The sequence below is a fragment of the Pyrgilauda ruficollis genome, unplaced genomic scaffold (assembly GCF_017590135.1).
Source record: "Pyrgilauda ruficollis isolate IOZ18807 unplaced genomic scaffold, ASM1759013v1 scaffold50, whole genome shotgun sequence".
Classification (NCBI taxonomy): domain Eukaryota; kingdom Metazoa; phylum Chordata; class Aves; order Passeriformes; family Passeridae; genus Pyrgilauda; species Pyrgilauda ruficollis.
This window is the reverse complement of record NW_024526600.1, coordinates 855,271-881,116: the sequence shown is the minus strand read 5'-3', so window position 1 is coordinate 881,116 and position 25,846 is coordinate 855,271. Positions and strand designations below refer to the sequence as shown.

Here is a 25,846-nt window from a genome sequence, read left to right as displayed (position 1 = left end):
CTTGTAATATAGTCCAGTATTATTATTCAAGACAGGTCTTCTCACAGAGCAATTTAAGCCCCCCAAAATTACCCATCATTACACAGACAGCCCATTTAACATTCTGAAGCTAATCACACAACAACCTACCCTTTCAGAGGAGATACAAAACCTCGCTTGGGTTTTAAGTTCTGATTACAAGATGAGGTTCCAATTGAGAATTTCAGCTGTAAACCAAATGACCTTCAATGACCGTAGACAGGAAAACCTGGTGACTAATCTAAATAGATTTCCAGGCAGGGGGAAAAAAACACCACCCAGCTCTTGTTTCCAGTCCTCCGCATTATTAGGGGAATGACAAAGACAAGCAGAATGTGAAAAAAGTCATGACTCCAGTGACCTTCATGTCTTTGTCCCAGAAAGGTCAGGAGTAATCAGCAAAACTTTAACTAGAGTTCAAATTCAGCTTTGCTGTCCTAAGAGGCTGGTAAAATTAAATATTCTGTTCTTGTGTTCCGTAAACAGCCACAGTAATTGGTGATGTTTCCCAGCACTGGCTGTGAAGATGTATTGGCATGAGCTGAAATTCGGAGAGAGACAGTACTTCACATGGTATATGGCAGATATAACCAAATCCTGATTTCAGCTTGTAATGCTGGGAATCACAATCACATTCCTTAAAATGAGATCACACCAGGATATGTACCAGAATGTCTAGGACATGACTTTACAGTTTGTCATGCTTGTCATCCAAGGCAAAACACCTATTGTCAATACCTGGAAAAAAAAGCCCATGAAACAGAAAGGCACCAGGCAAGCCAAAGTCTGCAAGAGTAAGCCGTGTGAAAATAGGAAATACAGTGAGTAATCTGGAAGAGAGAGCTCATAGGGACTTTCTGACCTTGGCCTGGAATGCTTTGTGTCTTTCCTCCTTCTGCATGTCCCAAGACTTCTTTATTTATTGAATATCCATCCTGATTAGAGCTGTAGGAATGACCATGTTGGATCAGACCACAGGAGACCATGATTGCCAGCATCATACCATTAGTGAGTAGAAGTTTAGAGAAAGCTTAAGGAAGTAAGAAAGAAATAAACATATATTATTGAGAAAATTCTCCTTCTTGCTCTTGACAATAAGGAATTGCCTTATGCCTTACTATGTAGGAAGGTATAACCTCTCCAGTAGGATTTTTAAAAACCCTGGGTTTATACCTTGGGAGTTTCCTGTTGTCCACCTTAATATTTTGTCAGATTTGAATCCTGCTGTGCATCTGATGCAAATTAAGGCCTCAGGAAACAATGAACAGACTAATTTTGAGTGTAGTGAACACATGCATATTTCTTAGCATATTTTTATTTTGTTTATCATTTGTGTAGTTACCCATTCTGATTCAAAGGTTTATATGCAGCACCTTGTGTTTGGCATGCTTCTCTTCAGTCAGTCTTCACAATAAGGATACAAGTGCCTGGCAGTTCTTCACTTCCCATTTGTGAACCTCCTCAGTGCAGGCTTTTGGGGGGTTGGAAGCCAGCACATGTAAATATTAAAGTCTGTAATTTATTTTTATATGCCAGCGTGTATTGGTGTCAACAGGCTTCTTGAATCCTGTAGGAAACATTAAAAATGGAAAGCAAGTTTCAAAATTAAGTAAAGGATCCATTAAATGCTCTCTTCTCCTCCAACAACTTAAAAATCATGGCACTTACCTTGAACTTTAAAAAGCTCCTTCCTTCTTATGCATTCAGATACTGAGTTGCATTTCCTGTGCCTTGAAACGTAATGAGAGTGGGCATCCTGTGCTGCACAGCATCAGTAAAATTGCAGCTGTCAAAGTGAGACACCTGCAACATCCAGTTTTAGAGCTGTTGAAATGGTGACCAGCATTTCTGAAAAGTGTGGAATTTGGGAAGAGTGAGAGATTCTGGTCCAGGATTCATAATCAATATCTGCATACTCTGCTTCGAGCCCTGCTGACTTCAGTGAGTGCACATGAACTAAAATGTGAATTTATCTTGAATAAAGGAGACAAAGCCAATCTTTTGTGCATGCTCTACTGCTGCTAGTGTCTGCACATTCTGCAGACACACTTGGTAACCAGGACTTCCCCAGCAAAATGTTTTGTATGTTGGACAATGGGAAAAGTATTTCAGCTTTTCCTTGCATGTATCTGTCTTGAAGGAGTCAGGGTGAGAACATCTGAAATACAGGATAGTAGAAGTGTAAGCAGCTACCGAAGGATAGGGACAAAATACCTCCCTTTAGCCTTCCAGTTTTCACTCTACCTTTGCTCTCTGTAGCTGATGTAGGCAATAATGGATCAGAGGATATATACACATATTTATATACATATACACACACTCTCTCTCTTTATATATATATATATGTTATATTTATATTGGTCCTGTTGGTTCAAAGGTAGCCACTGTGAAATAAATGCAGCAGTGCTCAACACATTTTCCAAAATTATTTTAGGAAAGTGATTGGGTATGAAGTAATACATCCCATGATATAAACATAATAAGCTCTGTGCAATGTCACTGCAGTAATAAGTATCAATATAGTATGAACCATACAAAAAAAAAAAAAAAAAAAGATGCTGTTGTGTTAACATTTCTTACAATGCCACATATAAATAAATCACAAGAACTGTAATAAAGAAAATAATAACAGTAAGATTAATTATTACTTAAAATGGCATTTCCTTTAAAATGACAGAGTGAATTTGTTAAGATTTTACTAAGGAGAGACAGATGAATGTTCCTAGAAATGAGATCACAAACTTTATCTGTCATCTTTGGCTTCCTCAATTTAGGAAGAAATTTAATATTGTTTTGCGTCTACAACTGCATGGAGTCTTTGCCCAATGCACGAAAGTATGTTTATTATTAAGTTCAAATATTCACAGGGAGAAAAAAAGATGCTCATCTCTTAATGGTGGCTTTAATTCTCAGGAAACTAACCATGAACTTCTTACAGTTGAGAGCTATCAATGCTAAATAATTTTGTAGTCACTGAAGATCACATTCTAATACTGTCTAGGAAAAAACCAGTAGTCTCACCAGATGTAAATATTTAGCAAAAATCAGGATTTTATTACATTACATGATTAAATAATTTTAAACCCACTTTAGGACAGGAACTTCAGTACTGGGTAATGGCAAGATCCTAGAGTTTTCTCCTTCTCTTATCTCCAGGCACTGCAGAAACTAGAAACCATTATAACAAGACAAAAGATCACCATTACAGAGTTATTAGAAGGGGCAGGAACATCAGGAACATGCCGGTGTTCTGTTTTTAAAAACAAATGACCCATTAATTCACAAAAGCAACCCCATTACTGGAGCAACAAACTTAGTTTACGCAAATGTCCCTATCAACATTATTCATGCCCAAACTTGATTTAATTTGGAAAATGAATGAATAAAGCCTAGGGTAATGGCAACCTATTAGACCATGCAGACCTTAATAATACATCTAAGAAAGTGTGCTGAGTGACACGAACATCAAAAGAGAAACCACAAGAACGAACTGCAGAATAAAGGAGAATTTCTACGTGAAATCGTACCAGAGAAGGCAGAAGGAGCAATACAGGCAGAAGGAGCATGTGCCAAACTGTAAGTGAGAGAGAATAATCACATTAATGTCTGTTTCCCTAAATAGTTTCAGTTTGTTTCTTTATTCTATTTTTACTGAATCTGATTTCTGTTCAGGTTCAATTAATAATAATGAGCCTAAAATTAATTTGCATTATCATTTACAATGGATGCTTTGATCACGTATGTAGTTGGGACTATAATGCATACATTACCATATTATGCAAATCGCATTTTCAGTGTCAGCTACATCTGTATATTATTTCTTCATGCCACAATCCTGTGTATTGTTTCTCTTGTACAGCCTAGTAGGGGGAGAATCTGGGGAGATACTGCCAGGGGAAATACTGCTACAGGTGTGTCTTCCTCTTATGTTCTCTCTCTAAACACCCAGTGTTAGCATTAGGCAGGGGAGAACTTTAACACAGATGCCTTGTTTGTGTCCTTTATGAAATTACTCTCCTGCATAGAGCCCACACAGGCAACCAAGTGCATACAAAAAGCCCAAATACTACCTGTTTTTTTTGTTTTTAACACAAGTGTCTCTCAAGCAGAACTTGTAACTGCTTGCAGCACAAATCTGTTGAGAATCTGACCTAAAAAAAGAAAGCTGAGCCAGTACCACAATGTACATAAAGATCTGATTTTTAGGTCAAACTTATGCATTCATGACACTGAACATACTGGGAGAAATGTTGCACATCAGTGGGTAATGGAGCCACTCAACTCTCCCTCAGCTGACTACTTTTTGCCACTGGCCAAATTTTGTATTGCAGTGAGCAGGCCCAAAACTATTAGTAGTTTACATTTTTATACTGCTTTTCATCTTGTGAAATACTCCCTTGCTTTACAAGTTGATACAGAAACCATTTAATTGTTGTTTAATCTATTACAGTGCTGAAACTTTGTGGTGAAACACAGGAAGGATTTAGCAGTCTAGAATAAGAGAGCTGTTTTGGAGAGGAAATGAAGACTAGAATGTCCACTTGAAAGAAAGATGGGAGAATGCAATTTTGAAGTTTGGCATCTGGCCAGGCCATCAGAGTTAACACACTTTACTGATATAATTACTGCAGTGGGATCTTTAATGAGCAAAGTGGTCAGAACTTTGCTTTAACATGTCACCCAAAAATGCACTTGGGTCACACCTTGCATCTTATCACGCTGACTCATGGGCTAACAAGCAGATGAGATCCTCTTCATTCATTTTTCTCTCTTTTAGTTAGAGCCCTAGGTAAATATCAAACATGAATCAAACAGCTAAACACTGTCAAAAGAAAATTTTACACCGTTTCAAATTTCATGAAAATTTTGCATGAAAACCTGTCCCTCCAGCCAAGCTGAGGATCATATAAGTTTAGATTCTTCCTCCCACAGCTAAATTACTTCAGAGTGCCCCTACAGGCTTGATCCTGTCTTCCAGAGAGACGATGGTAAAATTCCTCCCGTGAGGTCACTAGGCCCCCAGAAGATTATTCATTTGGCCATTTCACCATGCTTAGCCTGTTTGACAGGAGATAAGAGCAGTGCCTGAGGAAAGGGAAGAGGATGAGTGGAACTGCCCCTTTTTCTTACCAGCAAGCTGTTTGATCATCCTGTCTTTTGAAACCTCCTTGCTAAGAAGTGGATCTATTTGCACTGCTGCTTTCCTGGATACCCTGGGACGTGACACATGCAGAATCTTTCAGGTGGAGGAATTTAGCTTGGTGCTATCTAGTGAATGACAAACATTGAGTATTGTCAGAATGAGGTATACCTGTGAGTCCTCAGCAAAGTGTTAATCTGATTAAACGTCTAAAAATTGATAGACATTAAACAGAAGAGCACATTAATATTGTCAACAAAATTCAGTTCTTAGTCACTCAAATGCAAACGTCAGATATTTGTTGCTCTGTATGCAATTAAAAATGATCTGATCACCCTCCAAGCAGAGAACTGACAAAAACATGGGGTGAGGAAACATTTTTGCTTTATCTTCTGCATATAGGAAAATGCTGATAAGAGGGAAGAATCATTTCAGTTCTGCATAGATAAAAAGATCGTTCTTGGCAGAGTAGATTAATGTACCTGTCTATACAAGCATAGAGGAAGAATGAAGAAGGGAAATAGATTAGTATTCTGCTGCACATGGGACAATCAAATATGATCTTTGGATTGGCAACTGGACTAATAATAATCATTGTAATAAACCAGGGCCTTTATATCTATGATATGCAGTACTAGCTAGAAGATAGGTGCTTCTTAGCAATAATGAGCTGGATTCTTCATCACTCATCACCTTGTGTAATTATTGTGGTGAGTTCAAAACAAATCCATTGTGCTACCAATCAGATTTTTTTTCCTTTCATGTTGTGTTTTTCTTGCAAGAGCATAATGACTACTCACAAAGTAGACAATGAAGAACCAGGCCTAATATATTTATTTTCTATGTAAGAATAAGGAAAATGTAAGAGATCTGATGGACGAATGCAATAGCTTGGACAAGAGCTGTTATTTAAAGTCTAGGTACTTATATGTTGCCAGAGCCAACCCCATGGTTAAACAACTCCAAGAAAGAAAGAAAAATGGATTAAAAAAGCAGTCTGACTTAATACCAAATAGTACTTTTTCTTCTTTTATAATGATTTATTAGCAGTTGTGTTAGTAAAAACATGCACAGCAATGTTGAATAATATTAAAACAAGTAAACTGTAACAAACTTAGCAATTTAAAACTCAAAACATCTGATCAAGTAGCATCTTAAATCTGAGATGATTTTTTTTAATTGGCCAGTTTGGTTTTAGTTGAATTTTTTCTAAAGTACTGTAGCTACAGCTGAAGTGAGGATAATCAAGGTAAATTATGAAAATAACCTAGCTATGTGGTAAAGGTCAACAGAAAGTCTTGTTGAGATCTGTTTTTTATGAAGATATCCTGTCTGTATTGTCAAAATGGATTAACATTATAACACAATAGAGCCTGTCAATTGAAAGAGGAGGAGATATTAGCACGAAAATACTTGCCACAATTAATATTAGGTATTGTTTAGACTGGGAAAGCAAGAAAATATCACAACCTTATTCGATCATCTCTTCATTTATATTTTTCTAGTACAGGTTACAAGAAGGTGCAGAGATGTTTATTTTTTTTCCTGTTGTTGGCTTGTGGACAGGAATTTTAGTCTTGAGAATAGAAATTGTTAGATTTGTAACTCTATTTCTTTAAGGGGAATTTTCCCATCTAATTCTTACCACATGCACTACATTGAGCTTTAGAGTTAATGCTACTTTTATCCACTAGTGCTGAACTGGGAATGGAGGGTAAAGGAGTTGCCCACATTTCTGTAACCATCTGCTTTCCATGGTTACTGACTATGTAAATAAAAGTTACTCTGTGAACATGAAAAGTCTTGGGCTCACTTGTTTGTCTTCCAGCCTAAAACTACAAAGGGAACTTCCTTGCAGGGAAGTAGCAACAAAGGTTGAGTTATTTCCCACAATATTCTGTATATGCTGAGCACACTAGTACATGAAAAATGTCTTAGAGCTGAACATTTCCAAGGAGTTTCACTGTTCTTGTGTCAGTGGCAGTAAAGACAGGGCAGAGACCTCATTCTCAAAAATCCTTCTAAATGTTCTTGCATGGTCAAGTCCCACTGGCAATTATGCCTACAGTTACCGATGATGTTCTAAAGAAACTTGATCCAGGAATAAAAAAAAAATTCTTGCATTTCAAAATATCATACGCCCTGGATTGAACAAAACAGAAGCTGGGAAAGAATGTTCACTCACCATATGGCCATGCTCTGAAGGACTTTGGTGTCCTCATGTCTGAGAGGGCTTTTACCTTCAGTGATGATTTGAATCCCTGGAAAGACATACCTGTGACTGAAGTGATCAGAGGCATAAATCTGACAGGACAAAATATGGTATGCAGTATAACCCTCAATACCCTCTACATAAATTAGAAACTGTGTGAGCCCATTGAGTTTAAAGCAATTCCCACACATTTTCAGCTCTTGCTACTTATAAAGCACAGCAAATACCAAGTATGGAAGTGTTCTGTACTGACCAGCTGCTTCTTCCTGAGTGACCACCTGAAATTGTAATAGCGTCAAAAGCATCCTAAATGCATCACCACACCATGCCAGAAGGCTAACCAAAGAATCAGCTTTTCATCCTGCCTCAATCTGGGAAGAAGAGAGTGCAAACTGTAAGGAGGATACCCAAGTTAGTGAGAAGTCTGATCAGGGTTTAATGCTAGCAAGAATAGTCACTGCACAAAATGCAGCCCCACTTTTCTGGACATTTGACCAAAAAAACCTGCACACACAGGTTGGTGTCTGATCTGCAAGAATTAGCACTTCTGTAATTTTCCAGTGACATAAAACCAGTTAGTACCAGCTGAAATACATTAGCAGCTTCAGTAATTAGTAGTCATAGCCATTTCTTGTCAGTTCTACGGGCCATATCCTCAGCTGGCGTAAATCAACGACACTCTGGGCCCTGGAACTGTATTACTTTACTCACCTTGAAATAGTTATGCATACTAATTACTGCCTTACCCATTACTGCTCTTGTCAATTCAGACACCTGATTTACACCAGGTGAGTTTGTTCCATATATTTAGAAGTTTCTGCACATTCCTTCAAGAATCTGTAGTGTCAAATAAACTTTCCAAATAAGACAGGCACATGCTTTCCATTATCTATCAAATCAATGCTCAGTGAAGTGACACCGTTGCACATAAATCATGACTGCAATTATTAAATCAAGCTGAGTTTGTATTGTGTTTCTTCCACTGTTGGGTAGAATTAACCACGGAAGAAGAGGAGAACAGGCACATCAGGATTGCTGGGATGGAAGAAGGATTTAAAAGCCCCACCCAAGCTCTCACAACCTAACCTTTGGAGCATGCAGCTGATAATGCGAAACAGAACATAATGCCCTGGAGGAGATACATCTGGAGGTCAGCTCAGTCAGCTACTGTGGAACTGTTCCAACAAAGCAATCAAATATCTAGCAAAATCTATAAAAAAAACCACATCTTTGGTATATAGACATCCAACCTGAGCTGGACGAGGGTAGAGAAGCCTGATTTTGTTTTCATATCCCTGTGAGGCAGCCTAGGAGCTGAGTTTTCTCTCCACAAACACAAAGTGAGGTTTTTAACTGCAGCTTATTAAGGCTCAGTTTGTCTAACCCATGCATAATAAATTCATGTGTCAAGATCGAAGTTGATTGTTCATCAGAGAAAAATGAGACAAGATAATCCACTTTGCTGGAAACGTAATGCTTTAGGAATGTTACAAACTACTGCAAATGTTTAACTCCCTGTGCCTCATGGGTGGTTATATAACAAAACACCCATTCAGGGGCTGATTCTTATCTGTGGCTTGCATAAGGCCATGTCTAGACAAGGATTTGAAGGTGTGTTGTTTGAAAGTGTTCACAGAGTGGTCTAGTTGGCAGATCAGGAAGCCTCCCATTCCCTCCCCCCACTTCCTGAACTTTCATGCATGTGGAATGGGTGAAGTGTGGGTCCCTCTCCCTCAGTTTTTGGTTCAATTAATTTAGCAGCTGACGGTGGTGATTTGTCCACCCTGGAGTCAGAATGTGACTTCAGAGGGTTGAGGAAGCAAAGGGTCATTTCCCTGCCCACATCTAAACCAGAGCTTTCAAAAGGTCTAAGGATCTGCATGTCTATGCTTTTCAGCATTATTTCCATATATCCACCTGCATGCCGCACAGATGACATACAAAGGTATCCCACATAAGTTTTGATGGCACTTTGCCTTTGTAAACCAGTACTAGAAATAAAGGATGACTTTCCACTGATGGGTAACCCTTTGACAGTATCCCCTTTACAGGAAAATCCTTCCAGTGCTGATTTCCTCTTCCGTACCTACCCAGGTATAACATTTTTGTTTCTTTATTACCCCATTTCCAATGCACTTGACTCAGCCATCCACTCCTACTCCACATACACCTCATGCTGTTGGGAGAAGTATTCAGTGGAAAAGCTGGAAAATTTACACAAAGTTCTCCATAACATATGAACTGGGTGGCTAAGGATCCATCCCACTCAATTTCTTTTAAAGCATTGCATTAAGTTTACAGTCTGTGCTTCCTCCATCTCTGATTTTCTCCCTTTTATATCAGCAGCAGCAGCAGCATCTGGCAGTGGTGAGAGTCCTTACAGAGATGTGCCCATCACGTGCCCATCTGTGGCTTGCTCCATTGCTCCTTAACATTGGGCAATGTTATTACTCTCACAAGCAAGTTCTAAGAGCAGCAACATTTTTAACACTCACTTTTTGCATATTTTCTCTTCTCTTTATTTTTGATGTTTGGGCTTTTTTCTTAAGCACACCTAAGTATTTAAATTTTTTTTTGTTGATTATTTTATTATTACTTTAACTTTCAAGTGCACCTCAGAGGATTAATGAAAAATAACTATTTTATTTATAGCTAATGCTCTACTATAGTTCTAAAACTTATAAAGACACATTTCCAGTGAATGAAGGTAAAAAAAAAAGAAACATTCCTGTGTAAATGTAAAGTTTTCAAAAATAATCACAGTTAATTATGTTTGTTTTATAAAACAAGAAGTAGGGGGAAGAAAAAGAACTGGGTAAAGTTTAAACCACATTCAGAGGGAAATCAGGTTAGAGATCAAACTACTGATGAGAAATATGAGAAATCCTGCCCTGCTGAAATACATGGAAAGGTAATAATTTTCCAAAGGCCAGGAATTTGCCCTTTGTTTTTTAAAAATGAAATGCATACAGATATGTAGATACACATGCATACATATTTGGTTTTCTTCTGTAATAAAGTTAGGAATGGCCAGGTCAGTTGTGATAGTTCTCTTTGTAATGGAGTTTTCTATATGCACACACTTTAAATCTAGTTTGATAACTTGTGGTTTACAGTGTCATTAGGAAGGTTGAGAGCATGAGGTAACTTTTAAGAAATGTGGTCTGCTGCCATATCTGGAACATATAAACTCTTGGTAGAAATACATTTTTAATAAAGAGAAGTGCTTTAGAGGTTTCTCTCTTGATATAGGCCTAAGTTCAGCAAGCTAAGTTCAATCACAAAGCTGACTTCTAACTTTCCGGTACACAATAGGGGTTTAATGTTTAAAGTTAGGTGCAATGTTAAAAGTTAGGTTAAAGTTTGAGTATGGTACTGAATAGGAGCCACAGTGAAAACATCTTTCATTTAAGATGAAAATCCCTGCTTTAAATTTTCTTCCTTGAACTCTGGCTCCGATTTGAGAATGCAGTGGTGATGTTCAGGTTTCTGTGTGGAGCCCAGCAGGAACGTCAGCAGTTCTGCTTCACTGCCGAGTGTCAATAGTGCTCAGAGATCAGAGCTCAGAGCCAGCACTTAGGAGGGGCAACCTTGTCAGTCAGCACTTGACTGCTTTGCTCTGTTCTTGACCAGCCCATGCAATTCACTTCACCCTCAAGGTAAAATGAGTGGGTGGATCATGGAAGTGTACAAACAGCCCTCAGGATAATAATTCAACTCCTCTCCTTTTACCTTGAAGCAGTATATTTCCACACACAATCAAAGTGCATAAGACAATATTCAATTTAAAGAGGTGTTCAGACTAGGATGGGTTGTATTTAAGAAGCAGAGAGCAGTCTGCATTCTATAAATAATGCAGTGGCTTGTGATTGCTAGACAGGCCCTGGATCTACAGAAAAATGATGCAGAATTCCTGGCCTGTCTGCAGGCTACCGTGAGTGAAAGCTCATGAAGTGACTGAGCAGATGAAGAGATAAGTGCCACTGCTGAGCCTGTACTCTCCCAGAGCACAAGGGCTGCTTCTGCCCTTGCCAAACTGGTGTTACATTGGGAATGGGCTGCAGCAGAGTCTCTTCTGCCCTTGCATTAATAGGTCGAGGGAGATGGGCTCTTGTGTGCCAGAAATGGGGCAGGGACCCTGCCTCCCCAGTGAGGAATCTGTCTTCAAGGCATGATGCAGCCCTTCCTCTGAATTTCAAACTTCCTTCTGGAATTTCAAACTTTCTGACCTTCAGCACAAGGAAAGTCAGCAGATAACAAATATATACTAGAAGACCTCTACATTAAAGATTTCTCAGCTCCGTCTCTCTAACTTATGGAAATACTTAAAGCAAAAATATCACCACTTGTCACAACATTTGTGTTCCCCTTTCAATTGCAGTAGCTGACAAACACTTAAAAGTTGCTCACTAAAAGTGAGTAACTACTCCAGTGTGGTGTAACACTCTGCAAAAATATCACCTCAGATCTGATTCTGCTTGTCACAGTTACCAGTTGTGCTGCTTGTGTCTAACTGGCTGTGTGTTTTCACTGTCCGTGTCCCTGAGCTGTCTATTAACATGTCAATAGATAGGACAGAAGGAAATTATGAAGAAAAAATATCCTACAGCAAATAGTAACTCAGTCCATTATGTAATATTTATAAGAGAGGTTTAATGTGTTTTTTTAAAAACATAATAATATTAATTAAATGTGATATGGAAATCATGATGTTTGCTAGAGCTATTGACTTCACTGTTCTCATTCTCCCAAACTTAATATAAAATTAATCATTAATTTTCAAGCCAGTAACTTTTTCACCAGTGAAAACACTGGTTGTTTAGGTCTGGGTCAGTGAGATATTAACACCACAGCAACATGGATTTATATTGTCATAAAGTCATTCAACTCAAAATGTGACTCCTTTTTAATAAAATTGCCTGTATTTTTGAGCTACATCACAGCCAATTTTTGAATGCTCAAAAGCTTTTTACCAGCCTCGTAATCGATATAAATTGTCTGTTCTCATTACACTTACTTGTCTTAGCAAATTGTGGGCCCAAATCCTCAGCAGGCACAACCAGAGCCCACAGAACTGCACAGCTTGGACCTGTAGTGGATGTAGCCCCTTCCTATAGATTTCCTGCTTGAATAAACTGTTGTGTATTGAGAATACTAGGCATAATCCCGGTTACTCTGGGGACTAGAACTCACACGAGGTTTATCTAGTATTAACAGTTATTTGACCTTTCTTGGCAGAGCAAGAAGAAAATGCTCTTTTACATACTCTTATGCAAACGTCTTAAATATTAAATGAGCTGTGCACAGAACTTTTCTTGTGTGAAGGACCAATAATACTTTGGACCTCACTTGAAATCTGGGTCACTTCGACCTTGTGTAAATGAAATCTTGCATTTCACCAATTTTTCACGTGCTTGTTCCGTCTTGAGCAAAACCTCAGAATCAAATAAGCACCAGCTTCAATGTAGAGGATGATTAACTTAAGGAGTTCTTGGCTTCTTCTTCAAGAAGGTTAACACGACCTTGAATGGCAAGAGAATGATACAGATTTGTATTGTTGAAATCTTACAAGGACTGCTTATAAGAAGTTATAAGCAGTTATAAGAAGTTCACCTACAAACTTTATTTTTAAGCCCTAACAAAGAGACATTTCTCTCCTTCTGCTTTTTTGAGATTATTAGTCCATCTACAAAGTGAAAAAAATCAGTCAGCTGGCTCTTTTCTACTGTACTGACACTCAGCCAAATTCATGCACGTATTTCCCATTTGCTTCAGCAAGAGTTTTGTCTATGGCAGTGCCGTAAATTCTACCTCCACCTTCTCTCTAATTGGCACCAACATCAAATGCTAAAGGATGTCCTTGGAAAATCAAGAAACCAGGAAGTGGAAATGCACAGTTAAATCCAGTTCTCCGCTGTACATATAGCTGTCTATTAATTTCTTTTAGCTTATTCTACATCAGGGTTCTGTTCTTTCCTTTTTAAAGTCATCAGTAAAAAACACGTTAACATGAATGAGGCAAAATTAGGCATATAAGTGAAAGTGAAGTCAAAGCTTAGCTGAAGAATTCCCACTTAGGTCTTGGAGCTTGACACTGTGGTCACTGAAGCATTTCTGAAGGTCATTGTCTGATATGATCTTTTCATAATTGTTAGTGAAATGAAGGCATCTTTATTCTGCTCTGCTTACTAGCAATGTGGATTATTCACAGCTCCTTTCCTTTTGAAAATGGGCATTTTTAATTTCTTTAAGGCAGAAATAAGGTGCACCCAGCACGAATCCAACTGAAAACGATCGGCTGAGGTTTATGTGCCAGCCAAACAGTGCCACTTGTAGTTTCCAGTTGTAATTTGTACAGAAGGTCTATTTTGAACAGCAGTGCCATCAGTTTAGGGAGAAAAAATCCCAAAAGTTAAATCCTATTGATGATGGAAGAGGAAGAATGCTTCCAAATCATGGTAATGCCCTTAATTCTGTGTCAATAGCCATTCTAGTCATAGGTGCATGCTGGCAGCTCTTCCTTGAGGAAAGGCATTCTCCTTTTGTGGCACTTCTTGATATAGCTGCATATAAGTCCAGTGTCCTTTCAGCTGAAAAGTGGAAAAGCAGTCAGATTCTTTCAATCCACACCTATTTAACTTCTGATAAGCACCTTCTTATTATTGTTTTCTAACCTCATTTGTATACTGCTGAATTCCTCATTAGAGTGAAAATGAAAATACAGTTTCTTAAGCTGACTTTAAGAAAACCAGCTTCTTGACCTGGATATAGAAGAATGTTTAACACAGTTAATAGTCTGTCAAAATTGTTATGGATGTTGTTTTTGAACATATTTATGTGAAAATAATATTGATGAGCTCTGATTATAGCTGAGAACCCATTGTGCGCTAAAAAACTATCTAAAATGGTCAAAGTCCTCTGTTAGAATTTGTTAGAAAGTGTAAAAACTTTTCCTAAGAAGGGAAATACTTATACTAAGGAGAAAAATCAAGTGGCAGAAAAGAGAAAAATTAAATAAAGTATTGGAAGGAAGAGAAGGCAATTAATCTGTCTGGTCTGTGGGAAAGACAGGAGGAGAAATGAAACCTCTGCAGTTTGTTTATTCAGACTGACTAAGTTTCAAGCCGGTGAGTAGCTTCACTGAAGTCAACAACACAACTCACATCTCACAGTAAAGCATTTACATAAGTCCATTGCAGGACTGATTAATCTTGCATGTTTCAGGAGGTGTTCTAGTGCTCTCAAGATGAATCATCTGAAAGAAAAACAGATGGGCAGATAAATCAGAGGTAGAGGTCTAGGTGCAATTTTTTGTGTCTCATGATAATTTACATGTAATCAAGCTGACTTTTCAAGTTAAAGTTATTCAAATGTTCATTCCATGTAAAAAAAGCATTTACAGTTTCTGTGTGTGGGTTACCTGGTAAGAGGGTATTTGATTAAAATGGCCCTGTTGACAGGGAGGATTCTACCAGAGTCACTGTCTGAAAGGTGATTGTTTATTTCTACTTGCAGATGTGATTTTTCAGACCAATTCTCAGGAGAAAACTAACAGTTTTCAGAAGCAGATTCATTGTTTTCAACAATTTCTTTTTAATTCTTAAGAGAATAAACATTTTGGATCTGAAAGCACGTTAGCATGACTGCAAGTTTGAACAGCTTTAGGAAATTTTACCCATGTTAACATTCTCATTTCACCACTGCAAGCCTAGTTTCTTCTTGGCCAAAAATAAAAAGAGTTTGGACACTTTGATTTGAAACCTACAATAGTGTGTGTTGGAAGAAGCAGGCCATGATTTCTACATGCAATTGGAAGGGCTAACTGTTTTGGGTTTAATATTAATTTTATTTGCCTGCAAACAGTATAAAGATGAACCATTTACAAACATTTCTTCTTCATAGAAAGAATTGTTTGCAGTTTTCAGTTTGAAAACAAGAATTTTGTTGTTGTTTTTTAAGAAAGTGTGTGTTCTGATAGGATTCTGCACCAATATAGATCATCTGGAGCTTTTAGGAGAGTAATTCACATAGTTAACCAGTTAGCAGCTATTTGGATTTTGTGATTTTTTTTCACAGACAATAGCTGAGACAGCAAAATTTTCTCCATCTTTTTTTGCCTTCCACCAGATTAATAAGGCTCTGTACACACACATGCTCACAGGTTGGCTTTTCTGGAGTGAAATGTCAAAGGGATGAGTGGATGTGGGACTGGGGCCTACAGGATTCTGGGAGCTCTCATTTGAATGAAAATTAATATATCTTATACAGCTCTTTTCTCACAAGTACTTCATTTTTTCCTAGCTCTAACATCTCACCTCCAGCTGCTTTAACACCCTCACTTTTGGTTATTAGGAAAGCTGTAATCCAGAATTAAACTGCTGAGCACAGAAATTTTTTTCCAAAAGTAGGCAGGGGTTTGTTTAAAAGAAACAGAAGAAGAAGCAGAGAGATGGGGTATTAATGAACGGCACAATGGGCCACTGATACTGCCCTGCAGAAACAAAGGGCTCTGTGCAAGCATTCCCTCCTTTAGTGTGTGACAGACCTTCTGACCTGGGATCACAATGGCTCACAGACAGAAACAAGAGAGGAAGCAAGAAATCTCGTCATTTCTTTTCCCTGTGGGATAAACAGCATTTTATTCTACCTTTAACCCTGGCGGGAGACACCGCCACTTAGCAAACAAATCTATATTAAGTGCACTTGCTGGAATTATTTACAGCATCATTTGTTCCAGAAAATGACACTAATAATATATTGCTGAAATCAGAAAATGGAATTTGACATGAATATAACCTTCGGAGTAGTAAAAAGCATCTTTCCTTAATCAGCATCCCTTATTAAGGAATTCCCTGTTTTCCTGTCCCCAAAAAGAAGGAAAATACCATTGTTCTCCTACAATATCCTTTTTTTGACTCACAGACAAGCTGCTTTTGGCACTTTGGCTTCAACCATACATGACTCTACAGAAAGCAAGAATAATTCTCCTGCACCTTCATAATATATTTTTGAGAAAAGCAGAAGCTCCACTCTACTGTTCAGAGATCACTTTACCTGCAGAAATAAGGATTCATATGCACAGCTTTCACCAATGGAGAACACTCTGCAGGTGTTCACTTCTCAGCAAATAATATTACTTGTTAACCAATGAAAATGGAAATTGTCACATCAAAAATGTGGGGATCTTTTTCAGAGCATCCTTGGAATTAGTGTCTTTTAGTTGCTTCTTCCTCCAGTTTCCAGATATGCCTGTATAACTTAACTTCCATGTAATCTGTCAGGAGTTTATTCAGGAACTAGAGATGTCCTGCTGGCCAAATCTGTTTTTGTAATGGTAACCCTGCAGGTTGTATGCTAGTAGCACAGTTTTTATGCCAAGAAGTTCCTGCATTAAAAGGGGGAGGTTAAAAGTCAGTCCTGCCTTGCAGCTGCTTTTAGTGAGCTTTGGCAAAGGTTCACCAGTCTGTCCATAAATGTATGCTGTCATTGCTATATAGGAACATTAATCAATGTTATCCGCCTCAGAACTGTCTTGCATTGTGATTTTGACAGGAACTGCAGACAGGATCACATGTTCCCATTATTTCTCATATTTTTAGTAAAGCAGCTGTAAACATGACTTTAAGTTTCTTTTAAGAGTTAATTTCAACAGTGAGCATTCTTTCAGCAGAGGGTAAGAAAACGACCCTGATTATACTTCCTCTTATGAATAATATAAGGTGATACCAATTATCTCTCTCTGTTTTGGAAGGTTTAGATTTTTTCATTATTTAATAAATATTCAGATGCAGTAAGAGTTTCTTAAGATATACAGTTACCAGGAGATAAAATATACAACAGCGTATGCTCTTTGTGTATAGTAGTGTTACAGAGGACTCTGTGCTTTCCCACTGCAAAATGGAGGCAACACAAGGCAAACATGAGATTTTTTCGCAAGGAAAGAAAGTCACTGTGATTTTCAGGTCTACGCTTTTAACACATAACAAATATTCTTTTTATTTACTGTCTCAATTAAATGCTTGGATGTACCTTAGGAAAACTCCAGTTATCCTCTGTATCCAGGGGTCTTGATATAGATAGCTTGAGCAGCACCTCGCTGATACCTAAAGCAGCCAAGTGAAGTCACCCACCCAGCTGTCACCTTTTTGAGAATGAGAGGAAGAGGAAAGGTTTCATCAGGAGCTATATTCTCCTCGTGTTTCTAAGAAAGCTATAGTAGAATGTCATGCTCAGCAGGTGGCAGTGATATAGTGTGAGTATAAATGGACACAGTTTTCAGAGTGTGGGGAGCTGAAGTCCTGTGTCCATTGGAAGAGATATGGTTGCTGAGATACAGAAATTATAAAGGACATAGTAATGTGTAGATGGAGAAATTAGACAATCTCCTTATGGCTTTAAGGCACAGACATAATTTTGTGCCATCATCTGAACACCCAGGTTCCAAAAAAGCCATTTTCCTTCTTTTGTTGTCTAAGGTGATCAAATATAATACTGTTTTGAGGATTAGTGTGTATCACAGCACTTGTGTGCTTGACCTATATATGTAGAATTTACGTATTTCTTTCCAACCATTAAAAACCCCCAACACTTTCAACACTTCTTCTATTCCTATTCTTATTCTTACTATTATTGATTTAATCTTGTCATCTTATAAACTAGTTCTTCAGTAATGTTGGTCGTGTACAAATAGATAGTCCCTGACACGAGTGACTTATATTTTAATTGGATGGTTCCTGTCTTGTGAAAAAAAATTATATTTATGCTCTAACATCACCATCCTTCTTTTAGCTCACCAGTAACACCCTACTGAGACATGCCAAAATGATTTTCAAATAGTGCTGAATCAGCCATTCCTCTTCAACAGCCATTCTTGCAGGAGAACCAGCCTGCGCAATGCCAGCAGCCTGCCTTTTTTTCCTCAGGATTTGAAAGAAGGTCACATAGGTTAGGGCAAGTCCTGCTGCCTCTTTAGACAAGGTAGGAAAAACCAGAACCACATTCAACAGCAAAGGAAGAGCAGAGAAATCCAATCAAGGAGGGGTTAAGATATGGGAGACCTGACTGCAGCTGGTGCTTACTGAAACTTCTGCTTGAAGTGGGAAAAAATACGTGTTAGGTTCAGCTGGTACCTTAATCCAGTGAAAACAGTATTTAGCCTCTATGGATGCAGAAAGGAGAGGTTCTTGTGTTCTGGAAACCTTTCAAAAAGAAACTTATGCCCTTGAAAATAACAGGGAACTCAAGTCTGTGTCCTTTGATATCGACCTCTTTCCATTGCAGATGACAGTGAGCCCTCCTTGTTTTGTGTTCTGTAACAGAACTCAATTACATGTAAGGAAAATAGATCTGTTTTCAAAATTAAATGTATTACCTGTAATAAGAAGCTTTCTGTTCTTTGAGTACAGAAAGATAATAGATTCTTCTAATGTCCTGTCCCTTGTTGAGGCCACAGTCTAGTAGTCCTGTCTGGTTGGGGCAGAACAAAAGGTTAAGCCTTCCTCAGTGTCTCTCTGTTCTTCTGTAGAGACCAAAAATTGGTGCTGCTTTTGGATGAAAATGTTGCAAATGAGGTTTTGCCAGAGAAAAGATCTTAACTTAAGCCTCATCTCTAGAATGGAGGATCTGCTGCCCTGTTTTGCCTCCTCATAACCTGTTTTACAATCTTCAGGAATTTAATTTTGAAAGGTTTTTCTGGCCACGTTGTCATACTCTTTGTTCCTAATTCGTTATACTATTTATTCTTAATTCGCTTCATCAGTCTTGCCATGAATCAGGAATTACCATTGCATCAATCTGTGTGGTCCTAATTATAAAGACAGGACTGTAATTAGGCATTTGTCATTGTGATATGTATAATGCTGTATTAACCATCTCAGAGAAATATGTTAATCTTAACTGGTTGAAACAATGATTGCACTGCCCTGTCTATCAGTGCAACTTTGCTACATTTTTAAATAAAAAACAAACATAGCTGGTCTTAGCAGTGTTTTTGTTAGCCATACAATCATGACGCTAATTCAAAGCTGATTATAGAATTTTATTGACTGAACACAAGCTGAAATTTGCTGACCAAAAAAGGGTGTGTTTTTACCTGTAGGGCTGACCTGGTCAAGAAAAGAAATAAATGAAAAGATGGACTTAGTGCAAACATTTATCATGTCCTCAGATGATGCCTCAACTTTTCCTATACCAAAAGTTTCCTAACCTTCATATATACCAGTATTTAGCAAATTAAATATTTAATCTTTTAATTGTGGAAGAACATGGGGCATAGCAAGTACAACTCATTCCACTCATACCTGCTGAAATTTATCTGCTGCAAAGGATTAGCTGCTGTATTCAACAATAACAAAGCTCTTGTTTTCAAATAAAGAGGTTAATTGTCTTTGTAAAAAATATGCTTATATAGCACATATTACTAATATTGCTTTTGTGAAGGCTCATTGCAAAGGAATCTAAAATTGTCTTTTATTAGCATTTTTACAATAATCTGTCCTTGACCAAAAATTACACTTAGAGAGCCCATGCTAGCATATCATTACAACTGCTTAACTAGTCATTGGAAACATGTAGGCCTTTGAGTAGCTTCTTCCTTCTTTTTTTTTTTTTTTTTTGGTCGTTAGTGTCATGGCAGCACTGATGATCTTCCACTTGCTTATACTGTGACAGTACAGATTATAAACAGGGTTCTAATTTTCAGTGATATAAAAAGGTTTTGCATTAGTCTAAGAAAGATGTGTGTCTCGTTATGTACCCATGAACAATCTAAATAAAGACACACGTTATATATCTGTTGCCAACTGAGAAACATGCACTTGCAACTTCTATTTAATATTTCATGGGTACACATATATGATACGATCCTTTTGGCAAAGATTTTAACAGTTTTGACACTAAGATGGTGGTCTCTGCCTATATGTGTTATCTTTCTACCATAGCTCTCTGCAGGCACATAAAAGCTTGGCTTGACAGAGAGCTGGCTGGAACTATTCTATATTTGTCTGAAAAATCATCCTAGAATTTGTCCATGGCAATAAAATTAACTATGTTTACAAAAATACGTCTCTGTCATGCAAATTTTATCAGTGATCATGGATCTTTCTGATTCTAAGTACTCTGTTTCCACTGTTGGTAACTTAAGAGTTTTGAGAAATTCTACTCCAAAGAAATTTTTCTCGACTCCCTAACTCCTCTGTTTTTGTTCCTAATTTTCATCTTAATTGTGATGGGGTTTAGTTTTCCTTAATTAATGTACAATTATGTCTCATCCAACAACTTTGCTAGATTGTTTCTTGGATTAATTCTTAGTGAGTAGCTTAGTGATACTTCTTTATTTTATTGTTTTCATTTATTTTAAAGAATGTTAGGTAGCTGATGGTAAATAATGTATATTTTCTCAAGTTTGTCTCCAGTGCAATATGATGAATAGTAATGAAGTGTTAATTTTATTTTCTCTATACATAACCGTATTACTGGAAAAATCTCAAAAAAAAGGTAAAACCTCATTTAGACAGTTGAAGAATGAGCAACATCAGAGTTCTTCAAGCATTAGATTTGTCACTGGTGATAACTATCCCTTTCTTTCATAGTCTATGAAATTTTCAGGGCAACCTCCACACATGTAATGTAAAAGTCACAGGCATTGTGGAAATTTATCATCAGCAAACAATGGGCCAGATCCTCAGTGTATGGAGATTTCTCTCTGCTCCATCTATGCTAATGAAGCTTTTCAGCTCACAGCAGCCACAGGTCTGGTCCATTGCCAACAACATGATGATATTTCACAGTTACTAGATTTTACAGAATTAGCTATTCTAATTTAAGCTTCTTGTGTACCTGGACCCATCCCTCCAACAAATAAAAGAGGAAGCAAAGAAGATATTAAAAATGTTTAAGTAGTGAGTGCTACAGAGTAGGTACTAATGTTTAATAGTAGTTATTCCTGCTGGTTCCATCCCAGGTTAGTAGGGAAGTGTGGATATACATGTTGGAAATATTTGTACAATCAGCTTGCTCTCTGACTTTCTGTGTGGTTGTGTTTAAAGGGCAGCTCAGACTCTATAAACTGAGAGGGCAGCCAAAACCATTTTCTTCAGCTAGTCACATGTGGACATGGTTTAAGGATGTGTGTGTGGGGATATGGCTTAAGCACCCTAGTTCTTCCTTCTGGCAAAACTCCAGTGAGGTAGATGTCTCTCCTCTGCTTACCTGCAGTCAGGATCTGTGTTGGCTGGTTGAAGTCCAAGATTTCTGTCTCATGTAAGGCCAGAATTATTTCTATAGCATGAATTTCCTTTTAAAACCATATTGGAAAAAAGTGAAAACTAGATCCAAGTTTTTCCTCTAAGTTCATCCTGTCAACAAAAACCCTGGAGTTCAGTGGTGTAAGGACTGAGAGACACTAGGTCAATAAAAAATACATTAACAAGCAACTTCACCAGCTTAGCTGATCCTTTAAAAAAATTCTTTGCACTTAGTAAGAGGCACATTATTTCTAAATAAATTAGAACCAGAACACAAAGGAATATTTACTGCTACATAAAAGGAGAAAATGAACTGAAAGGGCAATATGCTGTACTAAGACTATTTGAATATATGCGGTTTTAATGACAGTTCTAAACCAGCAAGTGTTCAATTAAATACAATCTGTCATGGTGGGGAGAGAAGGACGCAATCATGCTAAAGAAAGATATTTCAAGGCAAATGGTAACTTATCACTGACTTAAAACGCTTGTGTGTGGTGTTTAAATAACATTAGACAATTACAGAAATTTAGAAATTATGAGTTTGTAAGTGGATTTTCTTTCTATTATTCATTCCTTTTTAGGCTGTTTCTGCAGTGCAGAACACACATTTTCCTTTATTTGCCCTTTCAATTCTTGGAGAATGTTTGTCTTTTTGAAAGTTATGCAGTAAAGTTATATTTGCTTACAGTTCACCAATAATTCCAGCTGAAAGCTACTCCTATGTTATTCAGATATTTAGGGCTTAATGGTTTTTACCCTGTTCAAAACTCCATCTGCACTGCACATTTGTTACACAGCACAGTGCAGTACATTTCCTTCACACCTTGTGGTCAGTACTCACTGCATAAACAGTGCTGTTCACATGAAGAAGTCACAGGCATTGACATATTTTCATAAAGGCATTGCAATCTAAAAATCAAGTAAAGTTCAAAGAAGAGAAGATAGGAAGGAGTGTAGAGGTAAAAATAAAAGACCGTGATGTTCCCAAGAGCTAAGGGCATCGTGTATCTCAAGGAGGATTATATTATACGTTCCAGAAGTTAAAAATAATTGGCATTCAATAGAAAATGGAAGCAGGGAAGAGAAACCTTTTTTTTGGGGCACATTCCTATAAGTACACAACAGTAAAACCCAATTATACCTACTTACCATTTTTCTGCAATTTGGAATGTGTCTATCATTAGCAAAACCAGCCAGCTAATCACATTAGAGCAAAGCTTTTGGTGGACATTTAAGTCTTCATATCTCTCAAGTGCCCTGATTTAATTGGGACATCCTGAACTTTCACAGTAAATCAGAATTCCAGCTGTCCTCGAACCAGCAGGCAAATTCTCACTTTACCTTACTCTCCCCCTGTGCTGGCACTTTCCAGAGGGTAAACAGAGGTCTGATAAGACATGGACACAGAAATGTCAGATGTCACTCCATTTAAATACAAAGGCATTTTAAGGTTGGTTACTTGGGCAGAACTGCTTGTGCATATAAATTGCCAGTTCCAGTGGACTAAAAGCAAGAGAAATACTGTTTGGATTAATATATGTGCAATTCAATTACACTTTCACTTTAAAACCACTCTAGGAGCTTCTGTTTTCCATGCCTTGTGCTTGGAAACAATGCTGATTTAACATGCCAAGTCCATTTACTTCTTGTCTAATTTCAATGATTATTTGTATGAAACTTACTGAGACTTTTTTATTGACTTTTTTTCATTAGAAAGTGCCTAGTCATAGAAATTTGTGCCAAGAAGTATCTCTTTCAATGACAGCTTATTCAGGAAACATTTCTCTGCTTATGGTGGGGAAGAACATTTGGTCAAGAGTAGAAATAGAGCTTAGAGTAACCAAAAGCACACCAGAATGTGAAACCTTACTACTCAAAGTATGTCATTCTAAGGTTCCTCATATTTTAAAAGAGGGCTTTCACAGCACTGGCAGTTATGAGGCATTCCTGTAATTTTTCTATGGACTATAATCAGAATAAAGTCTTAAATTACATATATGCAAAATTATTTTTAGGAAGAGAAATCCATTTTACATGCAGCTTTTGAATATTTTTAGCTGTGAGATTGACTTGTGTGTTCAGTGGAAGCCCCTGTGGTTGAGTACTATCAATTTTAACCATGAGCCTCATTGCAAAAAGCACTTACAAACCTGGAGCATGGAAATTCAACTTCAGTACAACACAAGCAGCAGAAGAAGTGAAACACAAAGTGGAGCAGCAACAAATAGTAATAAATAAATATAGATATTTAGTGTGGAAACCTAGCCAAGAGAGTTCATCCATAGTTAATACAATGAAGATTCTTCCTCCGTGAATGTTTCTTGTGACCGATCATATTTCTCTTAAGTTACACCCCACGTGGTCATTTTTTCAATGGCACCAAGGATCACAGCAGCTTTACTTCTTGCTGTGTGTAAGTAGGAAGAGCTAGAGAAGGTCAGAGAGAGGTAAACCCTGTCCCAGAGGATTGGGCAGCCCACCCAGCTGGGTTCCACTGCAGTGTTTGTGCAGCCCTCAGAGCCCGGCGCTGTTTCCAGGCTGCAGAGCTGTCACCCAGGAGCAGTTGCTTCTTTCCCTCCAACTGCAGCACTGTAAACATGCACATGGCCAGGAGAGATGGAATTGCTGCCTGCAGGGTGTTGTGCTCTTTGCAGCCACCTGCAGAGCAGGATGAGGTGCCAGCATGGTCACTAACCCTGGAGGAGCGAGCCTGCCCTGCCCTGTCACAACTTCCAGCTGTAAGGTGGAACCCCAACTGAGAATTTACTGCACATCTCGGGGTGATTCTGCTGCTGAGAATGCTGAACCCATGGTGAAAGCAATGGTCGGGACTCTAAATTCCCACCCTGCACATGTTGGTCTTGGATGGTGCTAGAACTCAGCTTAAAATATGCAGTTTCTGCCTCTCAGGAAGTAATTACTCAGTTGATAAATTATTAAAGCAGCTAAGTTTAGGTGAGTGTTTAGCAGGCCTTCTCTAGGCAATGAAGATCCTCCTCTTGATGTGTCTGTGCTCCAACTGTGGAATTGCATTGTCCTGTTTTCTCAAGTTTTCTCTTATTCTGCCACTTTTACTCTATGGTTCAATGCTTTTACTTGGCTGTTTAACTTTCCTCATAAAACACTTTAAATTTTTTAGTTTGGGATGTAAGGTTATATAATTTGTGATTTTTTTTCTCTTCAGTGATCAACCAGGGAAGTGTAATAATTTTTGTAGATTGCATTCCATTTTCTTTGCTTATCATTCTTTTTGTATTAAATACTCAATTTGCTAATTAGCTCAAATGTACCATGGGCACTAACTATATATTACATCCATTATTGATGTCTCATTGGATGATCTAAAAGTAGAAATCTGAATCTTTCCTGATGTCCTTCACAGCTTTGTGTGTTGCTCTGAAGTTTGAGCCCAAATCAGTCATCCTTTTGTTACTTTAAATAATAATGTTTATTTGTCTTGTCTTTTAGGGTCTAGATAACTTGATTCTTTCTGGCTTTTGCCCTTTTAGCTTTCTGACTTTATTTTTCAGAGTTTCTAAGATAAATAATACAAGAAATCCTAGTAGCAAAAGTGGTAATTGATATATTTGATCATGTTCTCCTGAGCTTTAGGAAAGCATTGAATATAAGGTTGCATTTTCACTGGGAAGTTAAAAAACAAAAACAAAAACAAAAAAACACCAAAAAACCAAACCAAACCAAACAAAAAAAAAAAAAAAAAACAAACAAACAAAAAAAAAAAAAACACCACAGACCCATCACAATATAAAAAGCTTAGTTTTTCATTGGAATCACATTTTCTTAGATTTCAGTAGCTGGCCATGGTATTTCTGAACTGATCAAGGAAATGTGGCACGACCCTGACCAGACAGGCTCCACTTGGAGAGATAAGACTGTGCCCCTTGGTTCTGAATTACACAAACTATGGTCTATATTCACACTGAAAGTCAAAAAAATAGAAGATAAGGATGCCTAATTTATGTATAAACATCAAACTTCCTGTTGAATTTAAATTTTTGATTCAATGAGGATCATTATAGGAAGCAACATCATCACCCATTGAATCTCACCAGGAAAGCAGAATTAGGTCCTGATGATCCCACAGATCAGTGACTCTCCTTTCAACACAGTGGATAGTAATAGTCTGTCTCTAAACAACATGCCTTTGGTAAACTTTCTGGCTGGCTTTCTTTGGAAGTCTTAAAGAAAAAATGTGTGATTGTGGCAGTT

The 25,846-nt window shown here is 37.7% G+C and overlaps 1 long non-coding RNA gene across 1 annotated transcript in view; it reads right to left on the bottom strand.

Moving 5' to 3' along the window:
* Positions 1–1,298: 1,298 nt before the first annotated feature.
* LOC121360441 overlaps positions 1,299–25,846 on the bottom strand; it is a 37,376-nt gene continuing 12,828 nt past the window's right edge. The window contains exons 2-6 of the long non-coding RNA XR_005956204.1: positions 7,344–7,419; positions 5,149–5,286; positions 3,546–3,592; positions 1,687–1,866; positions 1,299–1,585 (exon numbers count right to left, since the gene is read on the bottom strand). This is a non-coding gene — a long non-coding RNA (uncharacterized LOC121360441). The remainder of the gene's footprint in view (positions 1,586–1,686; positions 1,867–3,545; positions 3,593–5,148; positions 5,287–7,343; positions 7,420–25,846) is intronic.